Below are 20327 nucleotides of genomic sequence, written 5' to 3'. Positions count from 1 at the left end.
TTTCCATCACAGTGGTTCCAGAGCTCATAACTAAATAACACATGTAAACGTATTGTCATAATCGACTTGTATTGAACTCAAAATCTGAAAGCTCATGTACAGTTTGAAGCTGTTGCTTTGCATTTAAATTCCTACTGAAGATTCAAATGTCAGTTCCTTTTTTCTTCGAACTACAGTGCTTGCTATGGTCAGTCAGTAAAATATGTTAATAATACAAGCGAAAAGTTTGTAATATTCATTTGTTGATACCGGTCTTACGGCGTGGTGTTTATGTTTCGGTCCTTCAATTCAATATTGACCCAATCCATGAATGACATGTTTTTTTTATTTATTTTTTACTGAGATTGATGTAAATGGTTCGAAATTTGTTCACTTTTTCTACAAATTCCAAACAATTAGTTTGCATACAAACGGTAAAAATACACGAAGTAAATAAAACGATTGGTCTGCGACCAGTTTTGACAACATGTGTCTTTTTTCTTGTTTAAATATACAGAATATACGTATATTGTCCGAAACTGTTTGCACTCAATTCCTCTGTAACTTATTGACTGATTTAGATTTAACTTTTACAGCTGAATTTCTTGCAAGTATGGATGATGTAAAACGCGGGTAAACAATTGGGCTACGACCAATTTTGGAACAAATATGGTCCTTTTATTCTTATTTCACTTAAATATACGGTTCTATAATCAACGTGTACTTAACTACTCTCGAACATCCTGGTAGATTGACTCAAATGAATGCATGTGAATGATCTAAATATGTAGGTAGGTGATCAAAAAAGTGAATACTTTTCTATGAAAATGACCAGTTCACGGTGCAACTATAATACTTTTCGAGACAAGCTGCGTTTGTTTTAAATCGCTTCCAGTATGGAAACTTGTTTATTCTGCGAAATGTTTCTTTACCATATTCATGCATAACGGTGCGTACCCGGTTAATATCAACGAGTTATACCTGGAAAGAGCAAACCGTACAAAAATTTCCCTCATTGAATTCATCAACAATAATGTTCTGAGAAAACTGGGCTTGATGCATGTGCGTAAAGTGTCAACCCAGATTAGCCTGTGCGGACCCAGATTAGCTTGTGCAGTCCGCACAGGCTAATCAGGGACGACACTTTCCGCCTAAAAACGATTTTTGGTAAGGGGGGATTTCCTGGAAACTAAAAATACCATAACATCGAAAAGTGTCGTCCCTGATTAGCCTGTGCGGACTACACAGGCTAATCTGGGACGACACTTTACGCACATGCATTTAGCCCAGTTTTCTCAGAACGCGGCTCAATTATTTATTTTGATGCTGTGGCTGTTATCGCGTTTTCCTGTTGATAAATTAGTGTATACGGAGTGTCACAATTGACATTGCCAGTAATAAAACTAAACAAGTCACTTTATTATTCAGTTCTAGAACATGCGTTTTGTATTCCTATTTGCAAGTTTGTATTGTTTTGAATTGAACGACTGCTGTTTACCTGACATGTCTGCAACAAATCAAGTAGAGTACTAGAGGATCATTTTACGCATTGGGTTTACTGAACGCATCGCTTGAAATCAATTAAAATATGCATAACCAACACATTACCGTGTGATTTGTCATATTCACATTTGTTAGGATGTTATGTTCATTGATCGATGAATAATGTTTAATAATTCATAAGACAATATTTAACTTAGGAAATTAAAGTGCTGACATGCTTTTCTTTTGAAATTAGTATGTTATAGAATTGTTAACTTCTGCGGTCCACTAAAACATGTTTTAAATACGGTGGGCACATCGAAGGGCATTTTAACATTGCGGGTATCCTTCTGTCAAATCTCCATCAACCGACAAGAAGTTTAGCTTATAGATTCTTCTTAATAACGAAGGTAAAAATAACTTATACAAAATATGAAGTATTTTGGAATGTTCAGTTTGTGGCGAAAAATTAATGCATTGTAAATAAACTCAAGTTGTGTGAATAGTTTTACATGTGTGACATTTACATGGATTTGATATACGCAACATATTATTTAAAAAGTACAAATACCACACCCGCAATACTTATGTTCGGTTTTTGTTAGTTTGCGGCCTCCTTAGTTCTGCAGTACCACGCACTTGCTCTCCGTGGCAATCGCCTGGTCACATTTGCTGTTGTCGCATCACGTAACAGTATTACGAGTGCGAGCCGCAGAAGCCGGAACATTTAGGAAGGTCGGGGATAGGCTTATTGTTCTTGCAGAGCTCAAGGTTGTCCATCACCGTGGAGTAGCCGATCGCGACGTTGGGTTGCCCGGATACTAGTATTAGACGCTGTGCGCATGTCTGGCACGAGAGGTTTCTCGGGTTGATTCGGAAAGCTGGAGACTATAATAAACAACTTTAAAATATCGTGCGTCGCGCGTCGTATCGTGCGTCGAGCAAATGTCGCGTATCGACCTAGGGAATTTTAGGTCGAGAGGCGATATCTGCGCGACCTTTGCTTGATATAGTTTCGAGTGTCATATCGCATGTCGCGCGTCTTATCGTGCGTCGCTCAAATGTCGAGTGTTGCGCTCGAAGGTCGACACACGACAATTGAAGTCGACATGCGAAGCGACACGCGACATCCATCGCGACGCACGATATGACAGTCGACAATTCAGTCGACAGTCAAGATTTTCTGCAATATATTTTTTTTCTAAAACCCAGCGCGATATTTGACACTCAAATCTTGAAAGTCGCTTGTCGACTTCAAATGCCGAGTGTCATATCGTGCGTCGCTTGAATCTCGTGCGTCGACCTCGAAGGTCGACAGGCGACAATCAGCTTGGCCCTATCCGGATTCCGTATTTTCGTCTGTAAAGTGAAGTAATTCTAGTTGTGACCATCTGTGTTGTTAAGCGTTTGGGATTGATCATATGTCAGGGATATGATAGATTGAAGAGATGTATTGAATAATTAAAGAGTAAATAAGTTCAATAACTTCACTTGGACATTAACTACCATTGTATATACTGAGCATTTCGGAACATTCATATCAAAAAGATTTAGTACCAAAATATATATATATACTATTTTTTTAAATAGTATAATTCTTTACAATATTATCCCATATATATATATATATATATATATATATATATATATATATATATATATATATATATATATATATATATATATATATATATATGGGATAATATTGTAAAGAATTATACTATTTAAAAAAAACGTTCACTATTACGCATTAAAAAAAAATACGTAAAAAAGATTTTTCGGCAAAATCGTCGAAATAAGAATTAATGCTTTGTAGCTTATTTACGGAGAGCCTAATACCTGCCAAACATGCCGTATCCGCGCGAGAAAGAGTTGTATAATTTATGCAAGAGGTTTGAGTTCTCCAATCATATTCATTCACAAATGGAAACATATGAGTATCGTGTTAAATGTAATAGTTTCGAACGGAGCTTATATAGAAAAGAATCAATAAACAATGATTGTATTATACCTATCGCGGGAGAGATTGTTTATGAATGATTTAAATAGTCTACATTCTGTTGCGTCTTCATGACGTAGTATTTTTGCTCAGCTCATTCATAATCTGAGTCTATTAATAGATGCGGCTGCCGATAAAGGGAGAGTCCAATTGCACGGCAATCTCCACGTAGAGTTGTCGTTCCTTGCTCTCATATACACCTCAATGACGTAGTACAGGTCATTCATAATCTGAGGCTATTAATAGATTCGGGAAAACAACGCAATAGTATAAGGTTACGCTTGTTTATATTCTCAATTTATAAAACGTTGAACATGAGTTCCACAATAACTTCAGCGATACGATAGACACCAACTAAAATGCCTCATAATCGCTTAAACCGAATATAACAAACAATTTATTATAATAATAATACGAATGGTCTGTTTCGTAACCTCGTTCATGCTTCTACACACGGAGCGTATATTGACCTATTTTAAGTTAGAGTCCGTGTTCTACAGCGGGGATTTTTAGGAAACGTTCTTTTTTTCTCTACAGATAGCGGCGATCTTTTGTATTTACGGGTGCTAGCAACGCATTAGTAGAAGGTTAGTAGAAGGTTAGGATTGTTTATATTCACAGTTCTCAATTTATATAACTTTGGACATGAGTTCAACAATTATTACACGCATATTTTAGACAACATCAAAAATGCTTTATAATCGCTAAAACCGAAAACAGCTAAATATAACAAGAAATATCTTTTAAAAATGTAGTCGGCGTATACGCTGACTTTGGTATAAAGTTTGCAATTTACTTTTCTAAATAAATAAATAAAATGAAAAGAAAAGTTTAAATATTGTGTGAGTTTTTTTCCATTTGTAATTTGCTTATTCAACGCATGAAATGTTAGCATTGTCAAACCACATATTAGTGTAAGAAGATAAGTGTAGTGAAATAAGGTCACTTCCAACTGCCTTAATGTGAAAATACTGAGCAGATGCCGTGGATTGAACCCACGACCTCCAGAGTGTTAGTCAGACACTTCAACCGCGTCGCTAAAGAGCTAGCCCAACAGCAAGGCTTTTGGAAGTGATCTTATTTTACTACACTCCTCCCCCTTTAATGTTTCAAGGCCCAGACACGCCCGCTACAACATGTCTTGCATCCGCATGGCCCTCCCAGAAACCATTTAACAGCTAAGACCCATTCCCGCATTCACAGTTCGTTTATTTTACGTTAACGTGAAATGACTGAGCTCAAGCCGGGGATTGAACCCACGACCTCCATTGTGGTAGTCAGACACTTTTACCACGTCGCTAAAGAGCCAGCCCAACAGCAAGGCTGTTTGGAGTGACCTTATTTCACTTCAGAAAAAATATACTACGGGAGTGCACATCATATATGTCCTCACATGCCTTATTATGAGTGTATTTCTTCACCATCGAAATATATGGATATGTTAAATTTCATTTGTTGGTTATGAATAGAGTTTTACAAAGGCTTTACAGAAGTTTTGTGTAGAATACGTCTCGCGGAAGTGCAATAGTAAATCAAAGCGCTGAAGGCGCTCCAGCAATCTACATGCAGAGTTGTCGTTCCTCGCTCTGACATACACCTATGCAACGGGCTCTGCAGCCATATATGACCAAGAATCTTGGTCAAACCGGAGAAACACATTCAAAGTATATTTAATTAGAAATTTAGAATTGGAAACATTAAAGAATGAAAAATAAAATTTTAGTTCACGATACATCGGACTCAAACCTGGTAATTTGTAGGCATCTTTTACGAAATATTTTATTACCAATTTACACAAATAAAATTATAACGCTCACTTCGCTTATGTAAACAAATGTACAAATTGAGTGACGTAAGGCATTGCTTTGACGACAAACGTTAATTTATAAAGAGGAGACGGTCAGTACTGTTGAAAAAGAAACAGAAGAAATTTTCAGAACTTAGATTAATATTTTTTATTGGCGTCGCACTGGAGTGCGGCGACTAGTATGTTATGCATTTTTTTTCGCTTATGGGAGGAGAAATTATTTAACGGATCAATGTACACATTTTTGTTTTAAGAATATCTTGCATAGTGGTGATTGTTTGTGTAAATTAGTGTAAATATGTACTGCATTTGTGCCTATTACATTTATTACAACATTTATTGCCAATAATGCAAAGCTAATTGTTTTAATTAATAACTGATCCACAACTGATCACAGGGGAAAGATCACAGGGACTGGGCAAATACGCGAAACTTTCTGGTTTTGTATAAAAACAAAACATAATCAAAATATATTTATTTTGTGGTTTTTCTAACAATAACGCAGAGTTTTGCTGTTCGAGTTTTGGTTAACGCGTATTTTCTTCAATTTTACAAGACGACAGCGATTACACGGTTTATTGCTTTATTGATAACCGTTACACTACAGTCACTTATTAAGGCAGTAGGTGCCTAGTGAGATCGGGAATAGTCGGTCGATATCGCCGTATTCGGAAAGCGTTTCGGCTATAAGCGATATCTACGGTAAAGTCCGGACATTATACTAAATACACGAAATAAATTTGTATGTTTTTATTTAACAGTTAAATTTGCTTATCCCTTTAAGATTTAATAACTATACAATACAAATATAAGTTAAATTAATTCGTTTCATAAAATAGTTGTGTTCATGACGTCACGGTTGTTGACATTTTCTTAGCAAAATGAAAGTGCGAAATAAAAGCGAGCGATTTGCAAAATCGAAAAAGAAGCAAACACCGATCGACAACGTTGTGTTCGATAACAATTATTCATTTACCGAGCTCTGCCATGGCGATTTGTGTGAAAATGACTCACGTAAAAGCTATTCGCATTTGCTAAATGGCGTGAAAAGAGTAAGCAGAAGTGGGTGGGGGATGGAAAAAGATTGATTGACTCGTTGAGCTGGAGGTTTTGCTAAACAAATTACAGTATGGTCAGTTTTGTAATCTGTGTCCCATTCCTTTGACATTATATAACATTTTTGGCGAACTACAAAATGGCATCAGTGGTTATTTGTACGTTGTTTGTGAAAACCCTGACTGTAGAGAAGTCAACCGTGTTGCTTATGGAAAGCAGCACCATCTCAAGATCAGGGGAATGCCATGCTTCGACGTAAATACCAAGCTTGGAACACGTATGCATGTCTTTTTTTTTCAACCTGCCATTTCTATCAATGTTTAATCATTGCACAATTGCCATTGATCTTTGGACTTCTTACACATTTTCAGACCCCTTAAAATTCCAAGTGTCATTCCCAGTGAATATTTGTTTATCGTGTAATATATAAGGAAACATTCCGGTGTCCATCATATTCATTTTTCAAATTTAGTTTCGCATTTGTGTTGTTAAATCCAATTGATTGCTCATTCATGTTATTTAATAATGTAATGATGATACGAATGGATTCTATGAAAATACATTGTGACGTAATTATTAAGTAACTACGGCCTTATTTCGTTTTCATGTTTTTAACATTTTCAATTCTCTTTTCAGCAATGAAAGTCAGTTTGGGCAGGCCGGTGAAGGTGAATAACTTCCTAACCACTCTAAACATTACGCTAATTGCAAATAGAAATCTTAAGAAGATGGAGGCTCGTGCTGGGGAGGCCATCAAGAAAATCTCAACTGCGTCGTCTAACAAGGCTGCCATTGATGCTTATGAGAAAGAAATGGAGTAAGTGTAAAAAACTAACTTTTAATACAATGTCATTGACTATTCTGGTGCCAGTATTTTTTTTTCTCATCAACTGTCTTCTTATTTCCTATTCCAGATGAACATAAAACATTTTAAAAATAATTGTTTTATTAAAGGCACTGTGTTCATAGTTTGGTTAAATTACATTTTTTTAAAGATTTTTGGGTAAGAACCCCAGGGCAGGCACATTATTAAAAATATTTGTGAGTGTTATTATAAATATTAAAAGCTATTCCAAATATTACAATTTTTTAAAATAAATTCATTACTTTTAGTAATAAATCTTATGAAGGAGCATATGTATATTAAAATTCTGAGCTATTCATATAAATGGTGAATTCTTTTCACAAGCTATAATTTGAGTTCAACGACTTGTCAATATGTAATGTTCTTGTTGTGCTGAAATTTGATTTTTCTCATAACCAACGATCAAATAAGGCGTCAGAATGAAACTTAAAGGGGAATTATAAAATTCATGAAAAAAGCATTGTGTGAATTTAATTTTGTATTTCAGTTCGAGGTACAGTAATGCCTGATATTACTCAGATTGCTGCTGTGCATTTGAAGACGGGTTTTAAGTTCTCGACATATGTGAAGACAACAGTGCCAATTTCTTCCGAAGCTCAGAAAGTGATTTGCATCTCTGTTGATGATCATGGCAAAATGCGTGTAAAAAGTAGAAGTGGTGATAGTGTATCAATTAAAGCTTCTCTACATGAGTGTATGATGTGGCTTGCAAAGTTTCCCAGAGCCATTTTTGTTGCTCATAATGGTCGCAGGTTTGATTTTCCGGTTTTGGTTAGTGGATTGCTGAACACACATTGTTTTGAAACGTTTTGTAATTGTGTAAGCAGTTTTGTTGACTCTGCCGGTTTTCAAAAATCGTATCCTGGACAGTCACACAAACAGGAAGATCTAGTGAACGTTTTCTCCAGGCAACCTGCAATGCCCACGGTTCTTCTGATAATGTTAAAGCACTAGGATCTTTGCTTAAAAAATGTAAAATTACTGACAATATGGCCCACATCTTTACTTTTACTGCAATCCATAATTCAGTTTGTTTAAGTCATGGAAAGCCTTAAAGGCAAAGAACATTAGATTGTTAGACGTGCTGTTGCATAAAGGAACTCTAAAGCGACCAACAGCTGAAAACATTTCCGGATATGGATTGGCCTTGTGTCATTTGAAAGCCATATTTCCTAGCTCCGGAGAGGATTACTTAAGGGATACTTTCATTGCTCAAAACAATGAGGGACTACCAAAAGTCACAAACGCAAAAAACATAGAGAATACTAGGTTAGCGTTGAATACAGAGAAGTTTATGTTGCGAGGCTTAGAACGCCGGAAGCGCGAGCCTTGGCGAGCGCTTTCGGTGTTCGAGCCGAGCAACATAAGCTTCTCTGTATTCAACGCTAATCCTAGTATTCTATTTATCCCATTTGATTTTTTCAACGTGACATTTAACATAAATCGATCTAATAACCTTAACAATAATTTTAATTCAGTCATAAAAGCGCTTAAAATCTAACAAATGTAACCATGCGTAGTGATATACATGTATTTGTTCTGGTACGCAAAATAGTCTTTAAAAATTCACAAACAAACTGTGAAACAAGTAAAAATATCACCATATGCCTACATTCAATTTTACGCAGTATGCGAATTTTAACACTTTACGACCGCGAAAAGAAGATTTTACTTTACTATAATTCATTTTATTTTCGAAAGAAAATGATCAAAATCCAATATGGCGGCGAATGCTCCTGACAAAATGCTGTCGATGTCAACATACATGTACACCATCGACGACCTAGTTCTGGCTACCATAACTTTAAATGTCGCTTTTTATGATTTTTGACTGGCGCGACTTTGTACAGGTCTGTCAATACTAAATAAACTGTACGCTGAAGTTTCTTTAGCTATCGAAGACCTTGACAATTTTGACGAGTAAACAGACAATTGCAGCGACTGACACTTTATTTGACAAAATATACAGGGCAATACGTTTTCCGACTTCGGACGACGAATTTAAGGACGCGCAGAACGTGTTTTTATATAATGTTATGGGTATGCCGTGTGTGATCCGATGCATCAATGGCGCCCATGTTAAAATCATTTCCCCGAGAACAGGGAACGACAAAAGTACAATTTCAAAAATCAAAACACGTAAGAACTAGTATCTTACCTTTAATTATCCTTTAAAATCCATCTAATAATCCATTTAACTCAATAATTGACGATTTTGCATCTAGGGTCTTTAATAATTATTTTAGCATAGTTAAATAAAGACCCTTATGCCATTCTAACACTTTATTCAAATGGGTTTATGAACGCGATTAACTTTCTTCTTCGTCACACGCTACGTCATGTACTCTACATTACTGTTATGCAAATGAACCGGAGCAGTTTATCTAATAATAGCCGTTGGTAAACTCGGTTGCATTTGCAGATTTCTGCATACAAACATAATTATGTTTAAACTTGCACAATGTTTTATTTATCTATGGTAAATGCCCTTATTGTACGAGAAAATAATTTAATATATAAATACACAAAGAATGGAAAACATTCCAGTACACAACAGATAAATGAGTAGAATATACCCGTGTACAAAATGGGACGTTCCCAATTCCAGTGTGGTGCTATTTTTACCATCTTATACTTTACACAGCTCTATGCCTAACGTGAATTAAATAGGAAAGCAAACATAGCAGAATATTCATGAACTGTGCGATATGTGTATGGCTTGTTGTACATTCTTAATATTTAAGGTAAATGTCAAAAGTATATGCTTTGGTTATAAACAATGCACATTACACGAAATAAGGAAAATGTGATCAATTGACAATTCAGATATGTCGACATACAGTACATGTAGAAAACATGTGAAATAAGTCGCGTTTATAATAAATCGTCAAAAAATGGGGAAAATGACGCAATAAGTATGTCATTTTATGACGCCATCAATCAGCTGATTCATTATACGGATGGCGAAAAATGATGTCATATGACTAGATTTAAAGGTTGAAGGTCGTATAATTTTGAAGCTTACTAGTAAGCCTTAAGTTTTGTCGACTTTGTTTCTTATGAAAAATCATTTAGTGGTAAAGTAAATATAAATAAAAAAATAACAAAACAAAAATCGTGTAATTTTATTTCAACAGTTCTTTTGTTGAATATGACATATATATATTTTTTGCAACATATGCACATTTTCTTCTAATGGGTGACCTTAAAATTCGATCAATGAACCAAACAATATCGACCTAATTTTAGCGCATATCGCATGACGTCATTTAAAAAGTAGTCCGTGCACGCGACAGGTATATTCCACAGTGTTGAATACAAGCAAGTATATTCCACAACGTGTTATACCGTCAATGTCGCGCTGAAAATGGGATAAAATATTTTATCTGAAGTGGTCCCTAAAATCGGTCAGTTTTTCAGTGGCGAAAAGTGACGGAACGAAAAAATATGGCTTTCAAATGACACGCGGCCAGTCAAAATCATGCAATGGCTTTATACTGATACTAAATTATGTACATCTAGTTTTCATTAATCTGGCCTTTTTTATTAAGATATAAGTTGTATATTATTGTGCAACATGTTAAAAAAAACATGATAACTTATACATCTTTATGCTACGTAATATTGGGACAACTTTGACATTTTGTGGTGAATTGTGATTGTATTCATATGTTGCCTTTTGACTTTAGGTGACCTTCAGATTGTATTATTAGCTCGGCTGTTTTCGGAGAAAACTCCGAGGTATTGTCATAGCCTCTTTGTCGTCCGACGTCCGCCGTCGATGCTAAAACCTTTACATTGGCTCTTAACAACTTTGAAACTTCATATGTACATGCACCTTGATGAGTTCTACACCCCACATCCAATTTAGGTCACTAGGTCAAAGGTCAAGGTCACTGTGACCTCTTATATAAAACTTTAATTTTGCCTCTAACATCATAGTGCTTCCACCTACAACTTTGAAACTTCATATGTACATGCACCTTGATGAGTACTACATGCCACACCCATTTTTGGGTCACTATGTCAAAGGTCAAGGTCACTGTGACCTCTAATATAAAACTTTGCCTCTAACATCACAGTGCTTCCACCTACAACTTTGAAACTTCATATGTACATGCACCTTGATGAGTTTTACACGCCACTTCCATTTTTGGGTCACTAGGTCAAAGGTCAAGGTCACTGTGACCTCTAATATAAAAATTTAGCTTTGCCTCTTACATCATAGTGCTTCCACCTACAACTATGAAACTTCATATGTAGATGCACCTTGATGAGTTCTACACACCATACCCATTTTTTGGTCACTAGGTCAAAGGTCAAGGTCACTGTTACCTCTAATATAAAACTTTAACTTTGCCTCTAACATCACAGTACTTCCACCTACAACTTTGAAACTTCATATGTAGATGCACCTTGATAAGTTCTACACTCCACACCCATTTTGGGTCACTAGGTCAAAGGTCAGGTCACTCTAAAAAAACATCTGACAAGCTTTCGCAGCCGAGCGTGGCACCCGTTATGCGGTGCTCTTGTTAATGTATTAATATATCAATATTAATTCAAAGTTAGCTAAATTTCTTCACATGTCATGGTTTATAACTGTAGCTTTTAATAAGCAACTAGAAAACCCCCAAAAAGAAGTGATATACAAACTTATACTTAAATTCATTGCGTGAATTCATTCATTGCGTAAAAATGAATTGGGGTAGGCATACTCAAAGTAAAATTTTCTTGAGATAGGAACGGTAAAACTTCCTGAAATTCATTCTTTGTGTAGCAAATATGTTGTGTTTAATAAATATGTACAATATATGCATTTCATCACACTACAAGTGACATAAAACGTAATTAAAGGTTCTTGTCACTGAACCATGTGTTGTTGTTTTTGCCATTTTATCCAGATAAGTGCATATATTATTGGACATCAAAGGCACAATTCTCTTTCAATGACACTTTTTAAATTCTGTATCTACTATCAAAACCCAGTCGAGTACGTTTATTAAGGAAATTGTCAATATATATGTATATCCCATTACAAAAAACTATATATTTTGGATATAGGGTTAATCCATGCCCCAGTAGAATCACATTATTTTATTTGTGTTCTATGTTAACTTTTTGTTTTGATGTAGACATTTTAGTTTAAAAAATATGCTGTTTTATTGTAACCATTTTTTGTTTTTTATTATGCCCATGATATATATGTGTGAGAGGGTGGGGGAAGGGGGTCGTAAACACATTAAAACTTTAACAGTGTTTTTATATCAATGAGTACTCAACCCCTATCGTAAATAAGCAACGTAAGAATAAGTTCAGAATCATCTCCCCTTGAAGTTGAGAAAAATATGAAATAACGCTTACAAGATGAAGCAGATTTTTTAAAACCTACACAGTTCTGTTCCATTAATGAAAACTGCACACGGATGCCAGTAAAAAAAGGAAACCAATGTAAATAAAATGAACTATGAAATATTTGGGGGTTACAACACAAAATCATAGATAATGGTTATTTGGGGGTTATAACACAACACGATAGATAATGGTTATTTGGGGGTTATAACACACAATCATAGATAATAGTTATACCAGTATCTGTTTCTATTTTGTTTAAAATAATCGGCCAATATATTATTATTTCCAGTAGAAAACAATCGTTCCATGTAACTTCATTGCGTGCCTTTTGCACTGAAATTCCCGACGCCATTTGATGCTTTGCATCAATTCTTATCTTGCTTCATAATATAAATGAAGCGATGGAGATTGATGGTTTTTCAAACTCATAAATAATGAGGTATGTGAAGTTGGCTGTTAGATGTTAGCTGTTCATCAGGTGTTTAAAACAGAAATGCACAGCTGTGCATTTCTGTTTTAAACATCTGATGAATAGCTAACATCTAACAGCCAACTTCACATACCTTAAATAATGTGTCGCTTGCCATCATAGGGTTGTTCATTATTGTTTGAAAATTCGAAGTAAATGAATTATGCATACTTGTTCTACTTTTGTACTCGACAAAACAAAGCACCTATGAATTACCTGTTCCGGCATTAACCGCATGTCTCCAGAAACGTTTCATGAGTATTTTATTGGCCCAGGGGCAAAATTAACCTCGCGATGCCGATTAACGTCTAGTATGATTAAGTGGCAGGATCGTATCCCGCACATTTAGATAGTAGAACGTGCTTGGATTAACCCATTTATGCAAAGTGGACTCTCCCATCCTTTAAAATTGGATCAATTTATTTCCAAAATTAGGGATGTCTAGTATATTTATTTCTATATTTAGAATATTTCCTACAGAAATTCCTTTTAGAAAACAGCGCAGACCCAAATGAGACGCCGCTTCATGTGGCATCTCATCTGGGTCTACGCTGTTTGCCTTGGCCTTTTTCCTAGACGCTAGGCATAAATGGGTTAAATATATATACTTTACCTCGCAGTAACGGAATCGTTAATCCACATAATATCCATTATACGTGCGTGCAGATTCTTTCGTCATTCCTAGCATAACAGTATCACATTTCATCCGTAAAATATATTATATATGATATTAAAAATGATTCATGCAAGTAGATATGCGGACTAAGAGTCGGCGGGTTAATATGAGAAACTTCGAGTCTCGAGATCTACCATACTCTCTTACGATGTTATGCTAAAATGCACAGATCGTTACCAACACTGAACTCCAGCAATGGACATTAAGATATATGACAAGGTATATGTAGAAACTTGAGCTAATTAAGCATCCACATTCCAAGTTTATCGGCAAGTGATAGTCAAAGACTACTCGAATTAATAAAAAATATTTGTATTTTGTATAACAATAAATCACACAGAATAAAATACTTTAACATAAACCAAATTACTTTTTTCAAAATAACCTTAAGTACAAACTTCACATTAATGCTGACACCATTATGGGGTCAGAGCGTAGTAATGTGCTTGCCAACCTGCGATATGTGTTTCTCAGTTTCATTGGTCAAGTATTGCTTGCGCAAGCGCAACCTTTTCCGATCCGATACGTATTCTCATTTGTCATTGGTCGCTTGCGCGCGTCATTGTTAGCGCATTTGCACGTCATAACTATCGCGTGTGTGCGTCATAGCTATCAGGTATTTCATGTCATATAAACCTCTTAATAAAATATTTCCTATGCCTCTTGTATGCCATCGTACACAACCGTTCATGACGCAACAGATTGAATGCAGACGCCTCAATTAAGATGAAATAGTCGAACTCCGTGCGGTTTAATTTGAACTCCCAATCTTCGGTCATAACTGGTGTTATCCAATCACCCGTATTTTTTATTTGACGGTCCATTCCGAAAGCTTTCTTTACCAAAAACACGATACAATCTGCATTATATTGAAATAGTACGCATTTTTTTGTAAAAAATTAAGACAATACAACATTCTTTTTAATCAATTTATGATGGTTTAAATTTTGGAAAAAAAAACACTGCAAACGTCAATAAGGTTATTTAATGACGTTAGCGACTGCGCTGTTTGGCACACTTGACGTTATAATTTATTTCACGTATGAGTAAATAAATGCCATAACCCAGAGCAATACTTGCTCACTCGAATATTTCGACTATATCAAATAGTTTTCATCAGCGATGTGCTGGTCAGTTGAGCGAGTCACGTGACGTAGGATGGTCACGTGACACGAGGAGAAAATTGTACATCGGCGGAAGTTCCAGCTCCTCGTCCCGGTTTAGCGACGGTCTTCGTTGTTTGATGTTTATTGCCTCTTTGACCCGCCGTGCGAGTCCTCGGATGCTAGTATTTTGGTGTTGTTTGGATCAATCTTGTGTCCTTTGTGGGAGCAATGTTCATATATAGCCGAGTTGGATCTGGCTACATGTTCTTTCAGTCTTATGTCTAATGATCTTCCTGTTTCATCTATGTAATCGTTTTTGCATTGTTCACACTGTATGTAATATACCATATATATTACAATAATATAATATATTAGTTCACGTAATCAATGCAAAACGAAATAAAGGAATATAATAGGCATACAATATATCACAATTGTATGGTATCGTAACAGAGAGCTATGATTATTGATTAACGTATGCTAACGTACAAACTCGTATAAGAACGCACTACTGAGGGAAAACACGATCGTGATGATCGTTTCAGACAAAATGAAATGCTGCGTTCACACAATCTCGATTGGCGCCATGATAAAAATCTTGGTTTACTGTGTTTAAAGCGGGTAAATACGATTTTTTATATGTGTTTAATTGTAATATATTGATAGAATTGATGTTACAATTACACAAAATAGGCAAGAAAAATTATACATTAAAGCCGAATTTCATAAAATGCAGCAAAGACAAATTAGCGGCCCGAGCCGATTGTGACGTACATATTTTCCGACAATAACCGAAGCATTCGTCTTTGTATTAGGATTGGAGTAAGTGTACGTGTGTCGTTTGAATAGATATCGTTGCAGGAATTCAAATAAACCGTTAAACTAAGTTTAGATTCACATCGTACATGTATGATATACATGCTGGCGAATTCGGCTGTACAGCCGTTTTCAATTTCAGAATTAAATATCTGGCTTATTTCGCATTTTTCGTCACAGGTTCTTCTTAACTTTTATTTTAATTTATATTGAAATATATATATAATACGTTTTTTACACATGTTATATAAATTCATAAATATTTGACAAAATCGTATATACCCGCTTTAATGATTGTGGTGATCTTAACAAACCTTATAGGGTTTTATCGGATTTTGAAGTCAATCTTGGTGATCGTGGAAATTTATTGTCCGCTATTGGCATGTGTTCGTGTCCGATTGCAAAACAGTAGGAACACAGAATAAGCAAATTGAACGAGAGCGCCAATGGCGTTGAAAGTTATTTGCAAGATACGGGGAAGTTTCTGCTAAAGTACATGTTAAAGGATTAGTAGTCTGAATGAAAATGTAAAAGGTTATCAAAAAGATTTTTTATGAATAAGAAGACTATTACCAAGCAATAAAAGTCCCCTACCTCGCATAAAGGAGTAATATAATTGTCTCCCTTTGTTTTTAAGGGACGTAATTCTTTTAAGTTTGCCTTGTAGATGGTAATTTTCTAAAAATAACTCGTTTTTGCCAATAACAGAATTGTTTTACGAACGAAATTTGTTTTAGTTTCTAAGAATATTTTTTTCACGTAAAACGGTCTAAGAAAAAATTCATAAAAAATGGTGTAAGCAATGTTCTTGGAAGAAAATATCAGAAAAAAAGTTTCTAAATGAAAAATTGTAAGAATTACGAAATACTATATTAAATATCTATAATTTCGTCTGCCCCAAATCAGGGAGGGCTTGGAAAAGGCCAACCGTTTCCCTGTGATTTTGAAATGCGGTATTACAAAAGCCTATTTGAGTTGCAAATAGACTAAAAACTCAATAATTTTCTAAATTTGAATGCTCTTAACGGACCCATGTTATTTTAAATGGGTGACACATAAACTTTTGTCTCGGGAATTGATCGCGAACGAGAGCAAACCAATTTATCGTCACGCATAGACACGCATCAAATCGTACTAAAGTCTAAACTATCAAATATAGCCAACGCTCTGTTACGCGTGGTTCGTTGAAAATTTTGCGACAGTGGAAACATCATTTTAGAGAGACCAAACTCAGGTATATTTCGTCAATCGTTGCGTCCTAGGTGGATTGATTCTTGACAAAAATACACACAAGGAAAACACAAAGTTCTTCAAAGGCGTGTTTGATCTCAAAAACACATTATTCACAGTTAGTCCAGTCAAAGATAATACTTCAGTCAGCACACTAGCGATCAAGCTTGATATTACTATTTGATTAAATGTTCTTTCTTAAAAACGCTAATAGAAAAAAAATCAAATAGTAAAAATTATCACGTAATCAAATAATAATTTTTTAAGTCATATTCGTGATTTCAGAGGGTAACATCGGCAGCGGTAAGACGTAGATAAATACATTTGGCCGCTACCGGATATATTACATCCCCTACAAAAATTAGTGATTTCAGCATCAACGCCATCACCGCTACCATCATAATTATAATGAATATTATACAGCTATCTTCATTATCAACATCAATAATAATCATCAATAATTTTCGTCGTCATCATTATCTTCATTATCTTGATAGTAGCTAAAAAGTGGAATAAAGACATCATTCGTATGGTATGAAGGCAATACAATCGACACCGTTTCCATAGTAACCGTTAAGACTTAGGTTCTGAATTGTTTGAGTGACAAGTTAAAACGGTCAAACGATATATCCTTTTAAATACCATAACAGAAAAGTATTTCGGATAGCTTGATTTTTCTTTTAATTTTATGTTCGCTAAACCAATAATTGTTTCGTAAATTGTGTGATTTGAAAGACTTCTTTAACCCTTCTATAGTTGCATCACCCCCTTCCCCTTAAAAAAACATCGGTAGTATCCACTATGCTTTAGCAACCATGCATAATGAATGTTTATGATTTCCGATCGTTAGAATTAATTTCAATTATATAAAATGAAAGTTGTTTCTTTTGATTTTTAAAATCAATTTTGTATTTTGCTGACACACATATAATATATAGTTATAGATTTAATCGTAGTTAATCAAAATAAAGATAAGTTATAATCTTTGTAATACTTAAATTATGTTTGTCCAAAAAAAAAGAACTGTGAATGAGTCTGAGCTGTTAATGGTTTCTGAGTTGTTTAATGGTTTCTTTGAGGACCATGCGGATGCAAGACATGCTGCAGCGGGCGTTTCTTGGCCTTGAAAGTTGAGGAGTGTAGTGAAATAAGGTCACTACCAACAACCTTACTGTTTGGCTAGCTCTTTAGCGACGTAGTTAAATTGACTAACTACCACTCTGGAGGTCGTGTGTTCAATCCCTGGCTTGAGTTCAGTATTTTCACATTATTCCATTATTGCCATTATACTTTAGCTACAATATGTTAATTTTCATCGATATTTTTCATTGTCCATTAGTGTGCATATCTTTTTGCCAATATTTTGTTATGATTACTACTTTTCATAGAATTAAGAACGTAATCGTGTATCGTTAACCAATACCTTAACCCTTACCCGACCCCTAATCCTAACCCTAGCCTAACCATAACCCAAGGTTATCTCCCCTATACCATGCCTCGCTCGTTGTAATTGTCCTCTTCCCGTGTCAATCGTGTATGGGGTATGAGTTGGCGGTATGCACCACTAGGGTTTTAGCAAGTTGGAAATCGGAACACCGTTCTTTCGTTGCCGGGAGCCTCAAAACCATGTGGACAAAAATGCCATAGCAGTCTACAGCGATGCAGCATTTCACATGAAACTGTGTTATGCCAGGAAAGAGGATGCAATTAAGCTTGCGAATGTCTTAATGCTCATAGATGGCGCCTTTCACCTTAAGGCGGAAGACCGCCCGTCAAAGTTCGGTGGTGAGGGTCCGATGCAACTATGCAATGTGGGTTTTAAAGTGAAAGACTGTCACGTGAACAGTGTACGAGAAGACTTGTCGCATTGCTTTGCAATTAAAATATTTAATTTGTGAAATAAAATATCGAAGTTATAAAAGTTGTATAATTGTTGAAGTTTGCAAGAATATGTACTCGAAGTTTTACTCGACGAACATTATAATTGTATTGATAAACATACATAACACATACCGTAATTACTCTATGTTTTCGGACACTCTAAGTTTTCGGACACCCCTTTTTTTGGCAAAAATAATTATTTTTCGTGACTGTTAATTTTCGGACACACAAATTGCGTCCATAATTAATGTCTCTAAGTTTTCGGACAGTATATTTTTTAGCTATTTTACAAAATTTCGGTCCTGTTTTCGATATCTAATGACACTTCGATCATAAAGTTTTACGACAAGATTTACATCATAAAACATGGCAGGTGCATGCCTGAGGGCAACGCACCATTACATTTGCGTTATTGGGTAAATAACCTTGTAAACCGGTATTGAATAATGGTTTCGCCTGATAGCATAAGCGTAATGACAATTATCAGGGGTAGTGCCCATTAACAGTTCAATTATCTACCGCAATGGAATTACCCATTATCAATAAAATAACTGTGGCAAATACTAAATGCTTCAAAGTGTGATGCACCCTATTGCAAGTTTTACGAACAATGGAAGGTGTTAAACAACAGCTATCGGAAATGAAATGATCGGTACATCAAATGCTCATCTTTGAACTCGTTGGTCAAAGTACAACCTTGTAGTAACTTTCTGTCCAATGAATTAAGCATTTAAAATTATTTAAAATAAGCGCGTGCTATTACCGGTAGTCGTTGATACAATTGACGCCATTTTCGGACACTTCAATTTTTGACTCTAAGTTTTCGGACACCTGTATTTTGTAAATATTTTTCGTATCTAAGTTTTCGGACACGAACAAAAATAATTATTTTTAAGTGTCCGAAAACATAGAGCAATTACGGTATGTATAAGATGTACAGAATGTTTATATGTACTTGTATAAAATAGGGATATACAACGAAGAACTTATAATATTCACATTTCAACTATTATTATAAATCTATGATCATTATTATTTCTCAGAGTTATCAATTAATTAAAGATCTTCTTACAAAACAATAAAATTGGTAACATGTTCGATGCACACAATGTTACTTATACCTTTCATTTGTTGTAATAAGTGTAACGAATACAACCACAATGATACGTCATACACGATAAACCAATTAGCCATATGTAACGTATTAGGAATATGGATTACTTAGTATACTCACAAATTGATAGCCACCTTGGCCCGTATTCACAATAGTCTTAAGTCTAAATTAAAGGCTCCGTCTTATATTTTCCTAGTCTGACTATCAATTTTCTAGAGAAAGAAAAACATGTTGAATTAATAAAAAGCGATCATTGTTTAGTTATCTCTCATCTCATCTCATTGAATGCGATTGTTGTGTGATTAGAATCATTGGTATTACACTTTTTCGATTCCTGTCTTAAATCCGAGTCTATAATTTAGACTTAAAACGTTGATGAATAAGGGCCCAATGGTCTAATATAAGTATCTAAATCTTTACTGACCTTGCAACTATCCTTGAAGGGCTGGACATTGCTGATAAACCCCAACGACTGTGGAACTGCGATGAGTT

This window comes from Dreissena polymorpha, chromosome 1 (assembly GCF_020536995.1).
Source record: "Dreissena polymorpha isolate Duluth1 chromosome 1, UMN_Dpol_1.0, whole genome shotgun sequence".
NCBI lineage: Eukaryota > Metazoa > Mollusca > Bivalvia > Myida > Dreissenidae > Dreissena > Dreissena polymorpha.
This window is presented reverse-complemented; position numbering follows the sequence as displayed.